Here is a 21,565-nt window from a genome sequence, read left to right on the forward strand (position 1 = left end):
TATGAACATATACAATCAACAACAAAAGGCAACTCATAACTTGAAATAAATGCACATTCTAAACATATAGGAAAAATCTTTTGAGTGCTCATACACTGACACACATCGTTGCCTTGATATGTACTTCCGGGTTTACAATAGTAGACCCGTTTTAATAATGAACAAACAATTCAGTGGGGCACATCAACAATCAATGTCTAAACTATTATATTATCAAAATGAGATGACATGAGAGAATCTAGTATGATCAAACTAAATTGCTAATTGATAAATCTTCCTTTTCTGAAATAAACAATAACTAACCAAAGAGAAAAACCATGTACTCATATAAAACTAACCAAACAGAAATGTCCATGCAAATAGAGAATTTTAATACAAAAGAATATATCATATTATACACATAGACATATAAACATATATACACAACATGTAGAAAAAGAATGAAAAGCCATCAGCCTACACATAAACATATAAACATATATACACAAAATGTAGAAAAAGAATGAAAAGCCATCAGCCGACACGTGTTTCGTCCTGACTGGACTTCTTCAAGGCTGAGAGAATCACAACATATAACAATCAATTATAACAAATATATATATACAATATATACAAATATTAAAATAAATGCACATCCAATATTTTATCCTTTCCCTTTCCAAAATACAAAAAACTGATAAATTCTTTGGTCAATTAAGTACACAAGCTCTTAAAAGTGCATATTATTTATACTATTTCTCTTGGTTTGAAGCTAAACAAGAAACTTCAGAGAAAAGGAAGAAAACCACCACCACAACCTCAGTGGTGAAGTGTTTATTTGAAGTATCCAACAATATATTTCCCATGTCCCCAAGGATAGGTCTGTTGAAGCCACAGCGATAGTTAGCCATGCAACATGCAAGCCCAAGTGTAAATGAATTTCTTTTTCGTTGGCATTTGATCAATTTATGTCTACAATTTCTTTTCTTTCAAACGTAAACTACTTATAGCCCAGAATAACCCCTCATTGTGTAATGGTGAGGAAAGAGAGTCTAATAAATATATACCTTTATTTGCTTCTATGTCCGTATAATCATATACCATTTATCATCCTCTATGAAGAAGGAGGGGGAACGTGATAATTTAGTTACTCCCATTTCACTTGGCAAAATTTAGGGAATGCCAATAAAGTGTACTGTAGTGCAATTACTGACCTGTTTTAATCATAATCAGTCACTTCCTTGCTGTCTTCAAAATGAATCTAAATTACAGGAACCGTAAACCTCATGTATTGAGGAAACAACTGAAATATAAATAATTACAATAAATCCAATGTCCTCCCTAAAAGGAACTCAATTCCTATGTGATCATCTTTTATACCAATGTCTCCACACTATCCTGGTAATGGAGCCAGCATTCTAATAGTGCTCCGTTTTTCATTGAATTCGCAAATCTCATGTATTAAGGAACCAATTGAAATACAAATAATTACAATAAATCCAATTTCCTCCCTAAAAGGACCTCAATTCCTATATAATCATTTTTTATACCAATGTCTCCACACTATCCTGGTAATGGAGCCAGCATTCTAATAATGCTCCATTTTTCATTGAATTACATAGAATACATTTCCAAACTTCTACCATACACTTACCTATATGCCTCTCTCTCTGTTCTTAAATCTCGTCCCTGTTCTATTTCCCGATGTATATCAGCGAGAGCATCGAGGGCCTCTGTACCTCGTCTCACTCTCCCCGACTTTTCCAAAGGAAGTGTACATCCCTCGCCGGCATTTTGCGCGCCACATTAGTACTCAAACCGAGTTCATTAGCACTAACAACGGACAGAAGCTTACCCATAGAACCACGGCGGCCATTTTGAAGTGGTTCCTATTGAGTGAAAACTAACACAAAGTCAGGACGAAATCTCGTCTATATCGTATGTAGACATTCTAAGACGACGATTTCAATACTTCAAATCCTTCGCCGTTATTTTAAACACCGCGTTAGCACTTCAACATAATTCATTAGCCGGAAAAGAAAGAAAAAGCACCTGCCTATGGAGCCGCGGCGGCCATTTTGAAGTGGTTCATATTTTGTAAATATTACCCCCCAATAAAGACAAATTGTCACCTATTTGCCAACCAAAGAAATACATTTTCAACCACCCAATATCATGATGGTAAAGTAATTTCTACCCCCAGTATGTACACAAATGTCACCTCAGTGAACATATAGAGTGAAGTCGTAACCGGTCTTCCCAACATATAGAAAATTCAAATGAGAAGGGAAAGAACCCTCCCTATCTTTCAAGGACACGAAATAGAAAGGATATTGACAAAGTTAGTGACTCATATCATTTGTGTGTTGTTCTACATTCATAGTATGCCAAATGGATATATTCAGAGGAAATGGTACAACTCATCATCCAAATTCATGCCCATTGCAATCGTTCTTAATTTGATAATCCATTTTGCTTCATTTTTACGCAAGTCCAATGTTCTGTTGCCACCCCTAGCGTTCACCGGGATTTGATTTATACCCATATATTTTATTAATGGAACCTCAGTTACTGGATGTTTATCTTTAACATGCCGTACTTGCGGTGATGCTATGTCATAATTTCTTAGGGCTCTGATATGTTCTTGAATACGTTCCTTCAAGGGCCTTATTGTGCTGCCCACATATATCTGGCCACATATGCATTCCAATATGTATACCACAAATTTCGTATTGCAGTTAATAAAAGTGGAGATTTTATATTTGTCACTACCATTGTAGCTGAATTCAGTGGTTTTATGCAATGCCATACTGCACATATTACAATTACCACACCTATAGAAACCCGCAATTTTATTTGGAAGCCATGTTGTTTTACTTTCCATTAGAGGTGGTAAGAAACTTTTACAGACTTCATTTCTGATAGTTTTACCTCTTTTATGAATCATTTTAGGTTTCTTAGGAAGTAAAGCAGCAAGTGTTTCATCTGTCTGTAAAACATTCCTTCATATCTACAGGACACGAAGGATGTTCTTTGTAAGCTGGAGGACGTGAACTGGACTCCAGAGATGATGCTGGTTACCTTAGATGTATCTTCCTTATACACATGTATTCCTAAAGATAAGGGCTTACAAGCAGTACGGCATTTTCTGTCTGAGAGATCTGCATCATACATGGAACATACTGATATGATACTATGTATGATTGAATTTACATTGGAAAACAATGTATTTTTACATGAGGGGCAGTGGTTCAAGCAAGCACAAGGAGTAGCTATGGGTTCACGGTTCTCTCCTTCATATGCAAATATATATATGGGCTTCTTTGAAGCAATACATGTTTGGAAGAAGGGCCCCTCTGTATTTACCGACAACATTTTCTTCTGGGGAAGATATATTGATGATGTTTTAATGATCTGGACTGGATCGGAACAACTATTAAAGGAATTCTATGAATACATTAATTGTAACATCTTCAATATTAAAATGACGTATGAATTCAGCAAGAACAAAGTCTGTTTTTTAGATCTAGAGATATCCGTCACAGATAATAAGATTCATACGAAAGTTTACCGCAAACCAACAGCCTGCAATTCGGTATTACATGCAGAAAGTGCGCATCCTAAAAGTCAAATTTCAGCCATCCCATTTGGGGAAATGACCAGATTGAAAAGAAATTGCAGCGATCCCAATGTATGCAACATAGAACTAAATAAATTGGAAGATAGATTCACACAGAGAGGCTATTCCAAGCGTGTCATCAAAACAGCAAGGAAAAAGATTGATCAAACATGTAGAACCACCCTACTGGGTCAAAAGGCAAAGATGCGAGACAGTTCACTATACAGAGCAATGAGTTTTTGTACGGCATATAGCCAAAACAGTCACAATATATATCACATTCTATGTAAACATTGGAATGTTCTACAGACAGATGAAACACTTGCTGCTTTACTTCCTAAGAAACCTAAAATGATTCATAAAAGAGGTAAAACTATCAGAAATGAAGTCTGTAAAAGTTTCTTACCACCTCTAATGGAAAGTAAAACAACATGGCTTCCGAATAAAATTGCGGGTTTCTATAGGTGTGGTAATTGTAATATGTGCAGTATGGCATTGCATAAAACCACTGAATTCAGCTACAATGGTAGTGACAAATATAAAATCTCCACTTTTATTAACTGCAATACAAAATTTGTGGTATACATATTGGAATGCATATGTGGCCAGATATATGTGGGCAGCACAATAAGGCCCTTGAAGGAACGTATTCAAGAACATATCAGAGCCCTAAGAAATTATGACATAGCATCACCGCTAGTACGGCATGTTAAAGATAAACATCCAGTAACTGAGGTTCCATTAATAAAATATATGGGTATAAATCAAATCCCGGTGAACGCTAGGGGTGGCAACAGAACATTGGACTTGCGTAAAAATGAAGCAAAATGGATTATCAAATTAAGAACGATTGAAATGGGCATGAATTTGGATGATGAGTTGTACCATTTCCTCTGAATATATCCATTTGGCATACTATGAATGTAGAACAACACACAAATGATATGAGTCACTAACTTTGTCAATATCCTTTCTATTTCGTGTCCTTGAAAGATAGGGAGGGTTCTTTCCCTTCTCATTTGAATTTTCTATATGTTGGGAAGACCGGTTACGACTTCACTCTATATGTTCACTGAGGTGACATTTGTGTACATACTGGGGGTAGAAATTACTTTACCATCATGATATTGGGTGGTTGAAAATGTATTTCTTTGGTTGGCAAATAGGTGACAATTTGTCTTTATTGGGGGGTAATATTTACAAAATATGAACCACTTCAAAATGGCCGCCGCGGCTCCATAGGCAGGTGCTTTTTCTTTCTTTTCCGGCTAATGAATTATGTTGAAGTGCTAACGCGGTGTTTAAAATAACGGCGAAGGATTTGAAGTATTGAAATCGTCGTCTTAGAATGTCTACATACGATATAGACGAGATTTCGTCCTGACTTTGTGTTAGTTTTCACTCAATAGGAACCACTTCAAAATGGCCGCCGTGGTTCTATGGGTAAGCTTCTGTCCGTTGTTAGTGCTAATGAACTCGGTTTGAGTACTAATGTGGCGCGCAAAATGCCGGCGAGGGATGTACACTTCCTTTGGAAAAGTCGGGGAGAGTGAGACGAGGTACAGAGGCCCTCGATGCTCTCGCTGATATACATCGGGAAATAGAACAGGGACGAGATTTAAGAACAGAGAGAGAGGCATATAGGTAAGTGTATGGTAGAAGTTTGGGAAATGTATTCTATGTAATTCAATGAAAAATGGAGCATTATTAGAATGCTGGCTCCATTACCAGGATAGTGTGGAGACATTGGTATAAAAAATGATTATATAGGAATTGAGGTCCTTTTAGGGAGGAAATTGGATTTATTGTAATTATTTGTATTTCAATTGGTTCCTTAATACATGAGATTTGCGAATTCAATGAAAAACGGAGCACTATTAGAATGCTGGCTCCATTACCAGGATAGTGTGGAGACATTGGTATAAAAGATGATCACATAGGAATTGAGTTCCTTTTAGGGAGGACATTGGATTTATTGTAATTATTTATATTTCAGTTGTTTCCTCAATACATGAGGTTTACGGTTCCTGTAATTTAGATTCATTTTGAAGACAGCAAGGAAGTGACTGATTATGATTAAAACAGGTCAGTAATTGCACTACAGTACACTTTATTGGCATTCCCTAAATTTTGCCAAGTGAAATGGGAGTAACTAAATTATCACGTTCCCCCTTCTTCTTCATAGAGGATGATAAATGGTATATGATTATACGGACATAGAAGCAAATAAAGGTATATATTTATTAGACTCTCTTTCCTCACCATTACACAATGAGGGGTTATTCTGGGCTATAAGTAGTTTACGTTTGAAAGAAAAGAAATTGTAGACATAAATTGATCAAATGCCAACGAAAAAGAAATTCATTTACACTTGGGCTTGCATGTTGCATGGCTAACTATCGCTGTGGCTTCAACAGACCTATCCTTGGGGACATGGGAAATATATTGTTGGATACTTCAAATAAACACTTCACCACTGAGGTTGTGGTGGTGGTTTTCTTCCTTTTCTCTGAAGTTTCTTGTTTAGCTTCAAACCAAGAGAAATAGTATAAATAATATGCACTTTTAAGAGCTTGTGTACTTAATTGACCAAAGAATTTATCAGTTTTTTGTATTTTGGAAAGGGAAAGGATAAAATATTGGATGTGCATTTATTTTAATATTTGTATATATTGTATATATATATTTGTTATAATTGATTGTTATATGTTGTGATTCTCTCAGCCTTGAAGAAGTCCAGTCAGGACGAAACACGTGTCGGCTGATGGCTTTTCATTCTTTTTCTACATTTTGTGTATATATGTTTATATGTTTATGTGTAGGCTGATGGCTTTTCATTCTTTTTCTACATGTTGTGTATATATGTTTATATGTCTATGTGTATAATATGATATATTCTTTTGTATTAAAATTCTCTATTTGTATGGACATTTCTGTTTGGTTAGTTTTATATGAGTACATGGTTTTTCTCTTTGGTTAGTTATTGTTTATTTCAGAAAAGGAAGATTTATCAATTAGCAATTTAGTTTGATCATACTAGATTCTCTCATGTCATCTCATTTTGATAATATAATAGTTTAGACATTGATTGTTGATGTGCCCCACTGAATTGTTTGTTCATTATTAAAACGGGTCTACTATTGTAAACCCGGAAGTACATATCAAGGCAACGATGTGTGTCAGTGTATGAGCACTCAAAAGTTTTTTCCTATATGTTTAGAATGTGCATTTATTTCAAGTTATGAGTTGCCTTTTGTTGTTGATTGTATATGTTCATATTGATTATTTGCACTTCGTAAAGTACTAGATTAATACTGCAGGGGTTGCTGAATAGGCACTCCGAAAAAATGGCAATGTTTGATGATGAGAGAGACAAGATCTTTCATGCTATGTTCTCACATACTCCAAATACTAGTAATGTTTCCCAAGGAATAGGTAATTGCCCAGAAGGTATGAGATCTAAATATCTACATTTAGAAAAATTGAAAAAACAGGAATTATCTCGATGGTGGGATGCCACAGATTTACAAAAATACATCACAGAAAAAAAGGTCCCTCGGGGCCTGAGAGTAATTATATTCCCTACTTTTGACGACTTGTCGGTTAAACACATGCTGGAGTGGGAACAATTGCTCTTCGAGACTTCGAAAGGTATGATGACAATTTTAATACAACATGCGGAGGAAAAAAGGGAAAAATTATTAAAAGACATACAGGAATTAGAAAATGAAATCAAGGCCCTAAATTTGCCAGATGTTAAAATAAAAAATGACAAGATTTTGAAAGAAGTGCTTGATAAACATCAGTTGTATATCAGGAATAAAAAAATGGCAAAATTACGAAGAGATGATAGAGATTATGAAAGTGGCAGAATTTATACGTTCGCTAGGAAATTTGATAATTTCATTCACAAAGGACAAGCTACAAATGAGAAGGGCACATTGGGAGTTGTGACCCATGAATCGGATTTTTCAATAACATCAGATGAATCAGATAGCACTAGCATATCAAGTGATAATACCAATTCAAATTCCAATGATGACCAAATGCCCACCAATAGTTTTTTACAGGAAGCAAAAAGGTACAGACTAGGAAACAAGAGAAATGCTTACAACCAGCCTTTTCAAAATGCAAGGCCAAAACACGTAGAGGCAAAAGGAGAAGAGGAGGTCAAAAACCAATCAGCTATAGGGATGCAAACCAGAGCAGCAAGGAGCAGAATCAAGAACAATTGATATTGGCATCTAACAAAAAGTTAGTAGATGCTGCGCAGGATTGTAGCAGCATTTCGATTGTGAATTTATCCAAACATATTCTTACTGAAGAACAACTTAAGGTGTTAGGCAAAGGATTGGGTTTTTGTGTGTCTAATCTTTGTGACATGACGCAAGTACACATTGACTTTTTTAAATTTCTTCGACAGTTGAAACTCAAAAAATATTTTGCAGACAAGACAGAAAAGCATACAGAGACAATTTTAGATACCACAATGAGTACTACAGTGAGTAATTATACTATCAAAGATATTGCAGACATTTAACTTTTACTCACCTTAGAAAATATGGATGATAACAACATGGACAGGCTAGACCTATTAAATGACCTCAAAATTGTTCAGGATACATCTTTAAATAGTGGCCTCAAACCTAAATCTAGCTTTACCCCCAAATTACCCAGTAACAATGTCATAGAAGTATTTGGGAGATTGGTGAAAGAAGATTTGTGCAAACTACAAAAACAAATTAAAAGTGGCAACTTTCACAAATCGTTTAATATAACAAATAAACAGAGATTGGCTCTCAAGGAACTAGGAAGTAATCACGATATAGTGATTAAAGAGGCAGACAAGGGGGGAAACATTGTGATTTTAGATAGAGCAGACTATGTTCAAGAAATAGATAGACAACTATCTGATAGTAGAGCATATATTAAATTGCAATGTAATCCCATTAAAAAGATTGTTGATGAATTGGAAAAACTATTATTCTTATGGTGCAATCAGGGGTTAATTTCTGATTTTGAATTCAAATATATCTTCAATCCTTATCCTACATCACCTTGTATATATGTATTACCTAAACTACATAAGAGTGCCATTTCACCACCAGGCAGACCCATAATATCGGGAATAGGAGCGCCTACGGAGAGACTTTCCGAGTTCATTGATAGCTATCTGCAGCCTGTTGTGAAAAACATTCCTTCATATCTACAGGACACGAAGGATGTTCTTTGTAAGCTGGAGGACGTGAACTGGACTCCAGAGATGATGCTGGTTACCTTAGATGTATCTTCCTTATACACATGTATTCCTAAAGATAAGGGCTTACAAGCAGTACGGCATTTTCTGTCTGAGAGATCTGCATCATACATGGAACATACTGATATGATACTATGTATGATTGAATTTACATTGGAAAACAATGTATTTTTACATGAGGGGCAGTGGTTCAAGCAAGCACAAGGAGTAGCTATGGGTTCACGGTTCTCTCCTTCATATGCGAATATATATATGGGCTTCTTTGAAGCAATACATGTTTGGAAGAAGGGCCCCTCTGTATTTACCGACAACATTTTCTTCTGGGGAAGATATATTGATGATGTTTTAATGATCTGGATTGGATCGGAACAACTATTAAAGGAATTCTATGAATACATTAATTGTAACATCTTCAATATTAAAATGACGTATGAATTCAGCAAGAACAAAGTCTGTTTTTTAGATCTAGAGATATCCGTCACAGATAATAAGATTCATACGAAAGTTTACCGCAAACCAACAGCCTGCAATTCGGTATTACATGCAGAAAGTGCGCATCCTAAAAGTCAAATTTCAGCCATCCCATTTGGGGAAATGACCAGATTGAAAAGAAATTGCAGCGATCCCAATGTATGCAACATAGAACTAAATAAATTGGAAGATAGATTCACACAGAGAGGCTATTCCAAGCGTGTCATCAAAACAGCAAGGAAAAAGATTGATCAAACATGTAGAACCACCCTACTGGGTCAAAAGGCAAAGATGCGAGACAGTTCACTATACAGAGCAATGAGTTTTTGTACGGCATATAGCCAAAACAGTCACAATATATATCACATTCTATGTAAACATTGGAATGTTCTACAGACAGATGAAACACTTGCTGCTTTACTTCCTAAGAAACCTAAAATGATTCATAAAAGAGGTAAAACTATCAGAAATGAAGTCTGTAAAAGTTTCTTACCACCTCTAATGGAAAGTAAAACAACATGGCTTCCGAATAAAATTGCGGGTTTCTATAGGTGTGGTAATTGTAATATGTGCAGTATGGCATTGCATAAAACCACTGAATTCAGCTACAATGGTAGTGACAAATATAAAATCTCCACTTTTATTAACTGCAATACGAAATTTGTGGTATACATATTGGAATGCATATGTGGCCAGATATATGTGGGCAGCACAATAAGGCCCTTGAAGGAACGTATTCAAGAACATATCAGAGCCCTAAGAAATTATGACATAGCATCACCGCTAGTACGGCATGTTAAAGATAAACATCCAGTAACTGAGGTTCCATTAATAAAATATATGGGTATAAATCAAATCCCGGTGAACGCTAGGGGTGGCAACAGAACATTGGACTTGCGTAAAAATGAAGCAAAATGGATTATCAAATTAAGAACGATTGCAATGGGCATGAATTTGGATGATGAGTTGTACCATTTCCTCTGAATATATCCATTTGGCATACTATGAATGTAGAACAACACACAAATGATATGAGTCACTAACTTTGTCAATATCCTTTCTATTTCGTGTCCTTGAAAGATAGGGAGGGTTCTTTCCCTTCTCATTTGAATTTTCTATATGTTGGGAAGACCGGTTACGATTTCACTCTATATGTTCACTGAGGTGACATTTGTGTACATACTGGGGGTAGAAATTACTTTACCATCATGATATTGGGTGGTTGAAAATGTATTTCTTTGGTTGGCAAATAGGTGACAATTTGTCTTTATTGGGGGGTAATATTTACAAAATATGAACCACTTCAAAATGGCCGCCGCGGCTCCATAGGCAGGTGCTTTTTCTTTCTTTTCCGGCTAATGAATTATGTTGAAGTGCTAACGCGGTGTTTAAAATAACGGCGAAGGATTTGAAGTATTGAAATCGTCGTCTTAGAATGTCTACATACGATATAGACGAGATTTCGTCCTGACTTTGTGTTAGTTTTCACTCAATAGGAACCACTTCAAAATGGCCGCCGTGGTTCTATGGGTAAGCTTCTGTCCGTTGTTAGTGCTAATGAACTCGGTTTGAGTACTAATGTGGCGCGCAAAATGCCGGCGAGGGATGTACACTTCCTTTGGAAAAGTCGGGGAGAGTGAGACGAGGTACAGAGGCCCTCGATGCTCTCGCTGATATACATCGGGAAATAGAACAGGGACGAGATTTAAGAACAGAGAGAGAGGCATATAGGTAAGTGTATGGTAGAAGTTTGGGAAATGTATTCTATGTAATTCAATGAAAAATGGAGCATTATTAGAATGCTGGCTCCATTACCAGGATAGTGTGGAGACATTGGTATAAAAAATGATTATATAGGAATTGAGGTCCTTTTAGGGAGGAAATTGGATTTATTGTAATTATTTGTATTTCAATTGGTTCCTTAATACATGAGATTTGCGAATTCAATGAAAAACGGAGCACTATTAGAATGCTGGCTCCATTACCAGGATAGTGTGGAGACATTGGTATAAAAGATGATCACATAGGAATTGAGTTCCTTTTAGGGAGGACATTGGATTTATTGTAATTATTTATATTTCAGTTGTTTCCTCAATACATGAGGTTTACGGTTCCTGTAATTTAGATTCATTTTGAAGACAGCAAGGAAGTGACTGATTATGATTAAAACAGGTCAGTAATTGCACTACAGTACACTTTATTGGCATTCCCTAAATTTTGCCAAGTGAAATGGGAGTAACTAAATTATCACGTTCCCCCTCCTTCTTCATAGAGGATGATAAATGGTATATGATTATACGGACATAGAAGCAAATAAAGGTATATATTTATTAGACTCTCTTTCCTCACCATTACACAATGAGGGGTTATTCTGGGCTATAAGTAGTTTACGTTTGAAAGAAAAGAAATTGTAGACATAAATTGATCAAATGCCAACGAAAAAGAAATTCATTTACACTTGGGCTTGCATGTTGCATGGCTAACTATCGCTGTGGCTTCAACAGACCTATCCTTGGGGACATGGGAAATATATTGTTGGATACTTCAAATAAACACTTCACCACTGAGGTTGTGGTGGTGGTTTTCTTCCTTTTCTCTGAAGTTTCTTGTTTAGCTTCAAACCAAGAGAAATAGTATAAATAATATGCACTTTTAAGAGCTTGTGTACTTAATTGACCAAAGAATTTATCAGTTTTTTGTATTTTGGAAAGGGAAAGGATAAAATATTGGATGTGTATTTATTTTAATATTTGTATGTATTGTATATATATATTTGTTATAATTGATTGTTATATGTTGTGATTCTCTCAGCCTTGAAGAAGTCCAGTCAGGACGAAACACGTGTCGGCTGATGGCTTTTCATTCTTTTTCTACATTTTGTGTATATATGTTTATATGTTTATGTGTAGGCTGATGGCTTTTCATTCTTTTTCTACATGTTGTGTATATATGTTTATATGTCTATGTGTATAATATGATATATTCTTTTGTATTAAAATTCTCTATTTGCATGGACATTTCTGTTTGGTTAGTTTTATATGAGTACATGGTTTTTCTCTTTGGTTAGTTATTGTTTATTTCAGAAAAGGAAGATTTATCAATTAGCAATTTAGTTTGATCATACTAGATTCTCTCATGTCATCTCATTTTGATAATATAATAGTTTAGACATTGATTGTTGATGTGCCCCACTGAATTGTTTGTTCATTATTAAAACGGGTCTACTATTGTAAACCCGGAAGTACATATCAAGGCAACGATGTGTGTCAGTGTATGAGCACTCAAAAGTTTTTTCCTATATGTTTAGAATGTGCATTTATTTCAAGTTATGAGTTGCCTTTTGTTGTTGATTGTATATTCCTGCAGGTGCCTGTGGAGAGAAGTAACATATTTATACCAGGTATTTTATTAGGGTTTCTCACGGGTTGTTGAATATATGAAAATGGTGTCTGCTGACTCCGTGTTATTACCTATGCCTAATAAGATTATGCTTCCTTTGGACAGTTATTGAAGGGATTACGTTATATTTGTTTATAGAGCTGAGGACAGCGTTTGGTTTTTCGTAACTCGTTAATTGTGGGTCCAAGTTTTGATTAAGATACGGAGTCTCTTGATACAGTCTTGTTTGAGGCAAAGTTTGACTGGATATTCCGGGATGGGTTATTCGTTTTGTGGTTTATGGATATAACGTGACAGTAAACGGGTCACATTTCACTTTAATTTCTGCCTGGTTATATTATTTTCTACCTTATGTAATCTCTCAAGTTTTCTGTTCACTTATTTACATTATTATGATTTTGGCTGCATATGTGGTCCTAATACTAGCCACTTTCTCTTTGGCACTTTAGGTGGTATTTGCATGTGTTGGGTCTGGTATCACAATAGGTGCTTTCATATATTAACAAGGTATTACTTTGAGATATGACTGGGTTTTAGGATACTAATCACCCAAGTAGGGTTTTTCGATTGAGTTCCTTATTTTCAGATTAGTTGTACGTTTTGAACATTTGGCAGTATTTATTTTTGATTGAAACACAACTCTATTGTGTTTTGATGATTTTTGGGATCTAGGAAGGTTGTCATAAGAAGCGACTAAATTTCAGCCCTGAAGAAGTCAAGCGACGAAACACGTGTTGGCTGTGAGGTCGTTGCAAGGATACTGGATTTTTTATCAAGTATAAGTTTACAAGATGGTTGGAGGACCTGTCAAGAATAAATAACAAGGGACTAGGAAAATTATCTGGAATTATTCTTTGATTTATCTGTAAATTTGAATGAAATTGACTCATATTTTGAATTCTGAGGGAACAAGGGGAAATAATTGTTATCAGATGGGAGGCCATTGATTTGTTTGAATTGAAATTAAAAAAATTGGAATTTTATGAACTGTTATTCTTTCGTACTACTGCCTATCTCTGATTCCACTACTGATAAATATTTGTTTTGTTTTTTTCTATTGTAGGAACTTTTGGAAAGAATCTTTCTTTATGATATTTGTATACATGGTCAACAAGTGCCTCAGCATTGTCATACAAGTCGAAGAAGGCCAAACGCTCTAGGCTTCCGTCTTCGGAGCCTCCATCTGGGACCGCTCCGCCCCTCCCCGACTTTCCGGGAGCCGGTGCCACTCCTGTCCAACTCAAGAAATTTTATGAGGTCATGCACCTCATATTTGAGCAGACTGATCAACTCTTGACGCTGATTCTGTTTTCAATGGCTCTCCTGCGCCCAGGGCTGATCCTGACCCTTATTGCTATGGGTATAGATATGGGGGTAGTGTAGAGGGGTCGCTGGACCCTTTAGAATACCAGCTTGACCCTGACATAGACTGGTTTTAGGATTTGGGCAACGCCAGCGGGTTAGACACCTCCCCTGACACTGGCATGCTTTCTCCCCCTACCATGGCTTCGAAATAGGGAGCGTCATACTCTATGGTGGTGAGAAGGGCTGTTGAGGTTTTGGACCTCGAGCTTCCTTCTGTGGAGGTCAGGACTAACCTCCTGACCAAGGTGTTTCAGCCTGGGACCTCCAATTCCGAACTCCCCTTTCCCTTCAATGAAGCCCTTACGGACGTCCTTCTGAGTACCTGTTCAAGACCCAGCAAAGGTGCTCCTGTGAATAGGATAGTTGCCCAGAGCCATCGGCCTCCGCCGACGACCCAAAATTCCTGACGGAACACCCTACGGCTGAGAGCCTTGTCATTCAGGCTTCGTTATCCTCTGGCGCATTCCTTACCGCTCCCCTGGACAGGTGTAGGAAGTTGGCTCTGTATATACTATCTCAAAGTGAGAGATAGTGTGCACAGAGTCCAAGGGTTCCCCTTAGAGGTTGATAATGGCAAAATAAGATAATACTAACCCTCTATTTTGTGGTAGTGTGGTCGAGCGATAGGCTTATCAGAGGGTAGTGTTAAGCATTTGTTGTACACACACACAGGCAATAAATGAGGAACACACACTCAAGGACTTAACTCCAGGCCAGTAGGTTTTATATAGAAAAATATTGTTTCTTAATTTATTCTAGAACCACAAGATTCAAGATTTGAGGTAAGTACATAAAATGCAAGGTACTTCACACAGGTAAGTATAGAACTTTGATTTAAAACAGTAGTACACTCAGTTTGGTTAAAATGAAAATAAGCTATTTTAAAAGTGGACACTGCAAAAATCTACAGTTCCTGGGGGAGGTAAGTTTGGTTAGGTTTCTCAGGTAAGGAAAGCACTTACCCAGTCAGTCTCCTGGGCATATGCAGCCCACCGTTGGGGGTTCAAGGCAACCCCAAAGCCACAGCACCAGCAACACAGGGCCGGTCAGGTGCAGAGGTCAAAGGCGGACCCAAAGCACATAGGCACCTAAGAAGAACAGGGGTGCTCTGGTCCTAGTCTGCTTACAGGTAAATACCTGTGTCCTCGGGGAGCAGACCAGGGGCGTTTTGTAGAGCACTGGGAGAGACACACTCAAGCCCACAAAACACACCCTCAGCGGCACAGGGGTAGCCGGCTGCAGTAGGCAACGGGTTGGCTATAGAAAGCAATGGAGGGACCCGGGGGTCACTTAGGCGATGCAGGCAGGGTTCAGGGGGGCTTCTCGGGCCAGCCACCAACCGGGCTAGGATGAGAGCCGCCTGCTGGTCACTCCTGCACTAGAAGGTGGTTCCTCTCGGTCCTGGGGGCTGCGGTTGCAGTGCTCAGTCCAGGCGTCGTGTTCCTTTGTTACCAGGCAGTCACGGTCAGGGGGAGCCTCTGGATCCTCTCTGCAGGCGCTGTTGTGGGGATGCAGGGGGGTCAACTCAGGGTGACACGTCATTGGAGTCACCTGGGACTCCTCTCTGTGGTATTTGTTGTCCTGGACTCAAGCAGGGGGCGTTGGGTGCAGAGTGTGAAACTCACGCTTCTGGCGGGAAGTGAGAGTCTCTAAAAGTTGGTTCAAAGTTGCAAAGATATTGCGGTTTCTGAACAGTGCCGCTGTTCTTGGGAGTTTCTTGGTCCTTTAGGTGCAGGTCAGTCCTCTGAATCCTCAGAGGTCATTGGTCCCGTTGGCTGCGTCACTGTGCAGGTTCTTTGAGTCTGGAGACAGGCCAGTAGGACTGGGACCAAGTCAGTTGGTGTCTCCGTCGTCTCTGCTGAGCTTTCAGGTCAGCAGTACTTCTTTCTTCAGGTTGCAGCAATCTCATTTCCTCGGTTCAGGGTCACCCCTAAATACTAAATTTAGGGGTGTGTTTAGGTCTGGGGGGCACTAGCCAGTGGCTACTGTTCTTGAGGGTGGCTACACCCTCTTTGTGCCTCCTCCCTGTGGGGAGGGGGGCACATCCCTATTCCTATTGGGGGAATCCTCCAATCTCAAGATGGAGGATTTCTAAAGACAGGGGTCACCTCAGCTCAGGGCACCTTAGGGGCTGCCCAGACTGGTAGGTGACTCCTCCTTGTTTTTCTCATGATCTCCTCTGGACTTGCCGCCAAAAGTGGCGTCTGTGCCTGGAGGGGCAGGTATCTCAACAAGCTGGGATGTCCTGGGGTGCTGTAACAACAGGCAGAAGCCTTTGAGACTCACCGCCAGGTGTTACAGTTCCTGCAGGGGGAGGTGAGAAGCACCTCCACCCAGTGCAGGCTTTGTTCCTGGCCACAAAGTGACAAAGGCACTCACCCGATGTGGCCAGAAACTCGTCTGGTTGTGGCAGGCTGGCAGAAACTGGTCAGCCTAGCACTAGGAGTTGGACTAGTATTCAGGGGGAATCTCTAAGATGCCCTCTGGGTGTATTTTACAGTGAATTCCACACTAGCATCAGTGTGCATTTATTGTGCTGAGAAGTTTGATACCAAAGTTCACAGATTTCAGTGTAGCCATTATGGAACTGTGGAGTTCGTAACTGACAGACTCCCAGACCATATACTCTTTATGGCTACCCTGCACTTACAATGTCTAAGGTTTTGCTTAGACACTGTAGGGGCATAGTGCACATGCAACTATGCCCTCACCTGTGGTATAGTGCACCCTGCCTTAGGGCTGTAATGCCTGCTAGAGGGGTGACTTACCTATGCCACAGGCAGTGGGTTAAGGGCATGGCACTCTGTGGGGAGTGCCATGTCGACTTGGTCATTTTCTCCCCACCAGCACACACAAGCTGTGAGGCAGTGTGCATGTGCTGAGTGAGGGGTACCCAGGGTGCATAATACATGCTGCAGCCTTTATAGACCTTCCCTGGCCACAGGGCCCTTGGTACCAGGGGTGCCATTTCCAAGGGACTTATCTGTGTGCCAGGGATGTGCCAATTGTGGGAACAAAGGTACAGTTTAGGAAAAGAACACTGGCGCTGGGGCCTGGTTAGCAGAGTCCCAGCACATTTTCAATCATAACTGGCATCAACAAAAGGCAAAAAGTTAGGGGGTAACCATGCCAAGGAAGGCATTTCCTTACAACAGGGAATCAAAAAGACTGGATAACTTGGGGAAGAAGATGTTTTATCCCGCCAGTCTAGCGCTGGGGTCTGTGAACACTGCATGCCTTTTGGGCTGATATTTTCATACTCTCTGGGATACGGTCTCACAAGTGCTGCTTCAAGTCCCGGAGGAGGCCCGGACCATTCTCTCCCAAGCCGTTATGGACGGGAGAGATGCAGCAAAGTTCATGACCTGTTGTGGACTGGATACGAACGACTCACTGGGCAGATTGGTTACATTGACGATGGCCTTGAGACGCCATGCCTGGCTGGGGATGTCTGGCTTTTCAGGGGATGTCCAGCAATCCTTGATGGACATGTCCTTTGATGGCACCCGTCTCTGCAGAGACAAGGCAGACTCAGCACTCGAGCGCTTTAAGGATTCCCAGGCCACGGCTCGATCCTTTGGCCTTGCAGTTGCTCCTTGCACCCCACAGTTGGCCTTTCGCTCCTTTTGTGGCTACGGAATGGGCACCCAACCGTGTTATTTTCCACCCGGCTACTGACCCGCACATGCTGTACTACCCCTGCGCGGCTGCAGGATCCCATGAGCTTGTGGATCAGGGAGCCAGTGGGCCGCCCAGTCCAACCCCACCCCCTCCTCTGCCTCCAAGCCTTCCTAGTCCATCAGAACATCCGAAACCAGTTGGCGGGAGGATTCACCATCACCTGCCCCACTGGGAATCCATTACCACCGACAGATGGGTGTTACAAATTGTCCAGAGGGGCTACTTCCTCCCCTTCGAGTCTTCTCCTACATCCATGCCACTATCATACGATCATCTATCAGAGAATCATATGGCACTTCTCCGCGAGGAGGTGAAGGCTCTCTTGGCCAAGAGAGCCATAGAGAGGGTCCCTGCAGCAGAAGTAGGTTGTGGTTATTATTCCCGCTACTTTCTGGTGCCCAAACAGGACTAGGGCCTTCATCCTATTCCTAGATTGCTGGTCCCTCAATCTCTTCCTCAAGAAGGAGAAGTTCAAGATGCTAACCCTAGCTCAGGTCCTTTCTGCCCCGGACCCTGGAAACTGGATGGTAGTGTTGGACTTGCAGGATGCCTATTTTCACATTGCCGTCCTGCGGGCCCACAGACGTTACTTGCGATTCGTGGTAGGTCACGAGCACTTTCAGTTCACCATGATCCCTTTTGGCCTATTAGCCCCCCTTGGGTGTTCACGAAAGCGATGGTAGTGGTTGCAGCTCATCTGCGCAGGTTAGGGGTTCTAGTTGTCCCCTACCTCGACGACTGGCTGTTGAAGGCGGACACGCCCCAGAAGGTTGTCTTCCACCTCCAGACTACGGCGAACCTCCTGCATTTGATGGGGCTCACTATAAACGTGCTGAAGTCACATCTGACTCCCTCTCAGATGCTCCCTTTCATCTGAGCTGCTTTGGACACAGTGTAGTTTCGGGCGTATCCCCCTGAAAAACGAGTCCAGGATTTTCGGACTATGATCTCGATGTTAAAGCCTCTATCCTGGATATCGGAGAGAATGACTCTGAGGCTGCTGGGCCTCATGGCCTCCTGCATCCTGCTGGTCGAACATGCCAGATGGCATATGTGAGCTCTGTAGTGGGACCTGAAGTTCAAGTGGGTGCAGCATCATGGGAATCTCTCCAAAATGCCTGGTGTATAGTGGGTACCTATGGTACTTACACCTTATACAAGGTCCAGTTATCCCTTATTAGTCAAATGTAGGCAGTGTCTAGAAGCCAGGCTCTCTAGAGGTAGTTGTAGCTGAGCAGCCAAGGCTTATCTAGGAGATATGCAGAGCTCATGCAACACCACTGTAGTCACACAGTACTCACACACATGAAAGAAAATACTCAGTGTTACAAAAATAAAGGTACTTTATTTTGGTGACACGGATGCCAAAAATACCATAGAGACCATACTCCCTGTTATAGTTAAGTAATATACAAATTACATACACTAGTATGCAAAAACAGGTGTAAAAACAGTTAGAAAACAGTGCAATTAGTAAAAATCTCAATAGTTAGAAATGGGCCTACGGGGAACACAAACCATATACTAAGAAAGAAGAATGCGAATGTCGGTTTCCCACGTAGGCAAGTGTAGTGTGTAGAGGGTCACTGTTAGTATTGGAAAACACCAAAGGTAAGTACTAGAACCCACCCCAGTGCCCAGGAAATCAGGAGTAAAACACAGTAACTTTCCCATAACACACAGAAACATGAGAAAGAAGATAATGCAAGAACCAGAAGAGACTTCAAGACACCAACAGTGCATTCCTGGACCTGAAGACCTGTGGAAGAAGAGGACGAAGTCCAAGAAGCACATAAGAGTCCAGGGAGAACAGGAGCCCCTGCTAACCCGGATGAAGGTGCAAAAGAAGAACCACCGCTGAAGAAGAACAGTCAGTACTGCACCCAAGAAGAAGGCTTCGGGTTTCTGGTTGGGGCAAGTGATGTCCCACGCTGGATGGAGGATTGCAGTCTCGTTTGTGTCACTGGAATACGGCAACAAGCCTTGGCACACGCAAAGCTTGTGGTTAGCGGAAAATGGCGCTGCCTGGGACCAGGAAGGACCAGGTGGACTCTACCCAGGAGGGGGAATCGGAGGGGGCTCTCAGCAACTCAGAGAGCCCACAGAAGATCAGGCAGGGCGCACAGGAGACCCACAGCATGGGGACAAAGGAGGTGCAAAAGGAGGCCCACGCAGCACTACGACAAAGGCTACCACGCCGCTGGAGAACGACTCAGGAAGATGTGCATCGCAGGATAGAGTCCTGGGAGCCAGAGCTGCAAGGTGCACAAAGAACTTCATGGAAAGATGCCAACAAGCCTTTGCAACTACAAAAACACACAGTGTAAGGGGGTACTCTCCTGTGTGGGGAGTCAAGTTATTACCTCCACCAAAGTTGGACAGTAGAATGTCAGGACTGTCATGACCACTCCAGTCCACCACCCGTGATGCAGAATCCGTGCAGCTCAGCAGGAGAGGGGATCCACGCAGCCGGTCGTCATTGCAGCAGGGGAGTGACTCCTTCACCCCAAGGGAGATTCCTTCGCTCTTCTGGTGCAGGCTGAAGACAGTCTGTCCTCTGAGGATGCACGACCGGGAAACAGTTGCAGTTGCTGGCAGGAGCTGAAGATACAATGTTGAAGAAGTCGTTTCTGCTTCTTTGTTGCAGTTTTTAGAGTTCCTGGAGGGTCCAGATGCAGTTTCTTCGGTCAGAAGTTGAAGTGGAGGATGCAGAGGATTCCTGCTGGAGTCTTGCAATCCAAATCAGAAGAACCAACCAGAGGAGAGACCCTAAGTAGCCCTGAAAGGGGTATTGGTCACCTAACCAGGTAAGCACCTAACAGGGGAGTGCTCTGATGTGACCCTCTGGAGGAGCTCTGAGCACCACCCCTGGGGTGGTGATGGACAGGGGACTTGTCACTCCCCTTTCCTTTGTCCAGTTTCGCGCCAGAGCAGGGACTGGGGTCCCTGAACTGGTGTAGACTGGATTATGCAAGGAGGGCACCATCTGTGCCCTTCAAAGCATTTTCAGAGGCTCTGGGAGTCCACCCTCCTCATGCCTGTAACACCTATTTCCAAGGGAGAGGGTGTAACATCCCTATCCCAATGGAAATCCTTTGTTCTGCTTTCCTGGGCTTGAGCTGCCCAAGCAACAGGAGGGCAGAACCCTGTCTGTGAGGTGGCAGCAGCTGGGGCTGCGTGGAAAATCTCAGAAGACTGTAATGGCAGTACTAGGGGTCCTCTAAGGAGCCCCCAGAGTGCATGGAATCATACAACCAATGCTTGCAAAAGCCTTGGGGTATGATTGCAACATGTTTGATACCAAACATGCCTATGTTCGGAGTTACCATTATGTAGCTGGACATAGGTAGTGACCTATGTCCAGTACACGTGTACAATGGCGTCCCCACACTCACGAAATCCGGGAAAATGGTCCTGGATGATGTGGGGCACCTCTGCTAGTGCAGTGGTGCCCTCACACACAGGTACTCTGCAACCAGCCTTCTAAGTTGGAAGGCCTGACATATGGGTGACGTATAAGTGACCTGGTGCAGTGTAAATAGCAGTGAAAGGGTGCATGCACCATTTCACACAGGCTGCAATGGCAGTCCTGTAGAAGCCTTTGCATGGGTTCCCTATGGGTAGCAAAAGAAATGCTGCAGCCCATAGGGATCCCCTGGCCAGCCACTTACACTAACGCAACCTGAAGCCAAATAACGCCACCTATAGACGCACAAGGGGACTTCTCAGAAAACCTTTTGGATCCAACCTGACACCTGGGGAATATTCTACGGTAAGAATCCTGAGGCTAAATA

At 41.2% G+C, this 21,565-nt stretch overlaps 1 protein-coding gene across 1 annotated transcript in view; it reads left to right on the forward strand.

The window, feature by feature from the left end:
- Nucleotides 1-21,565, forward strand: part of DNAH8 (dynein axonemal heavy chain 8) — a 9,979,189-nt gene that overhangs the window by 5,222,616 nt on the left and 4,735,008 nt on the right. The gene's annotated exons all lie outside the window — the stretch shown is intronic.

Source organism: Pleurodeles waltl, chromosome 5 (genome assembly GCF_031143425.1).
Source record: "Pleurodeles waltl isolate 20211129_DDA chromosome 5, aPleWal1.hap1.20221129, whole genome shotgun sequence".
Taxonomy (NCBI): Eukaryota; Metazoa; Chordata; class Amphibia; order Caudata; family Salamandridae; genus Pleurodeles; species Pleurodeles waltl.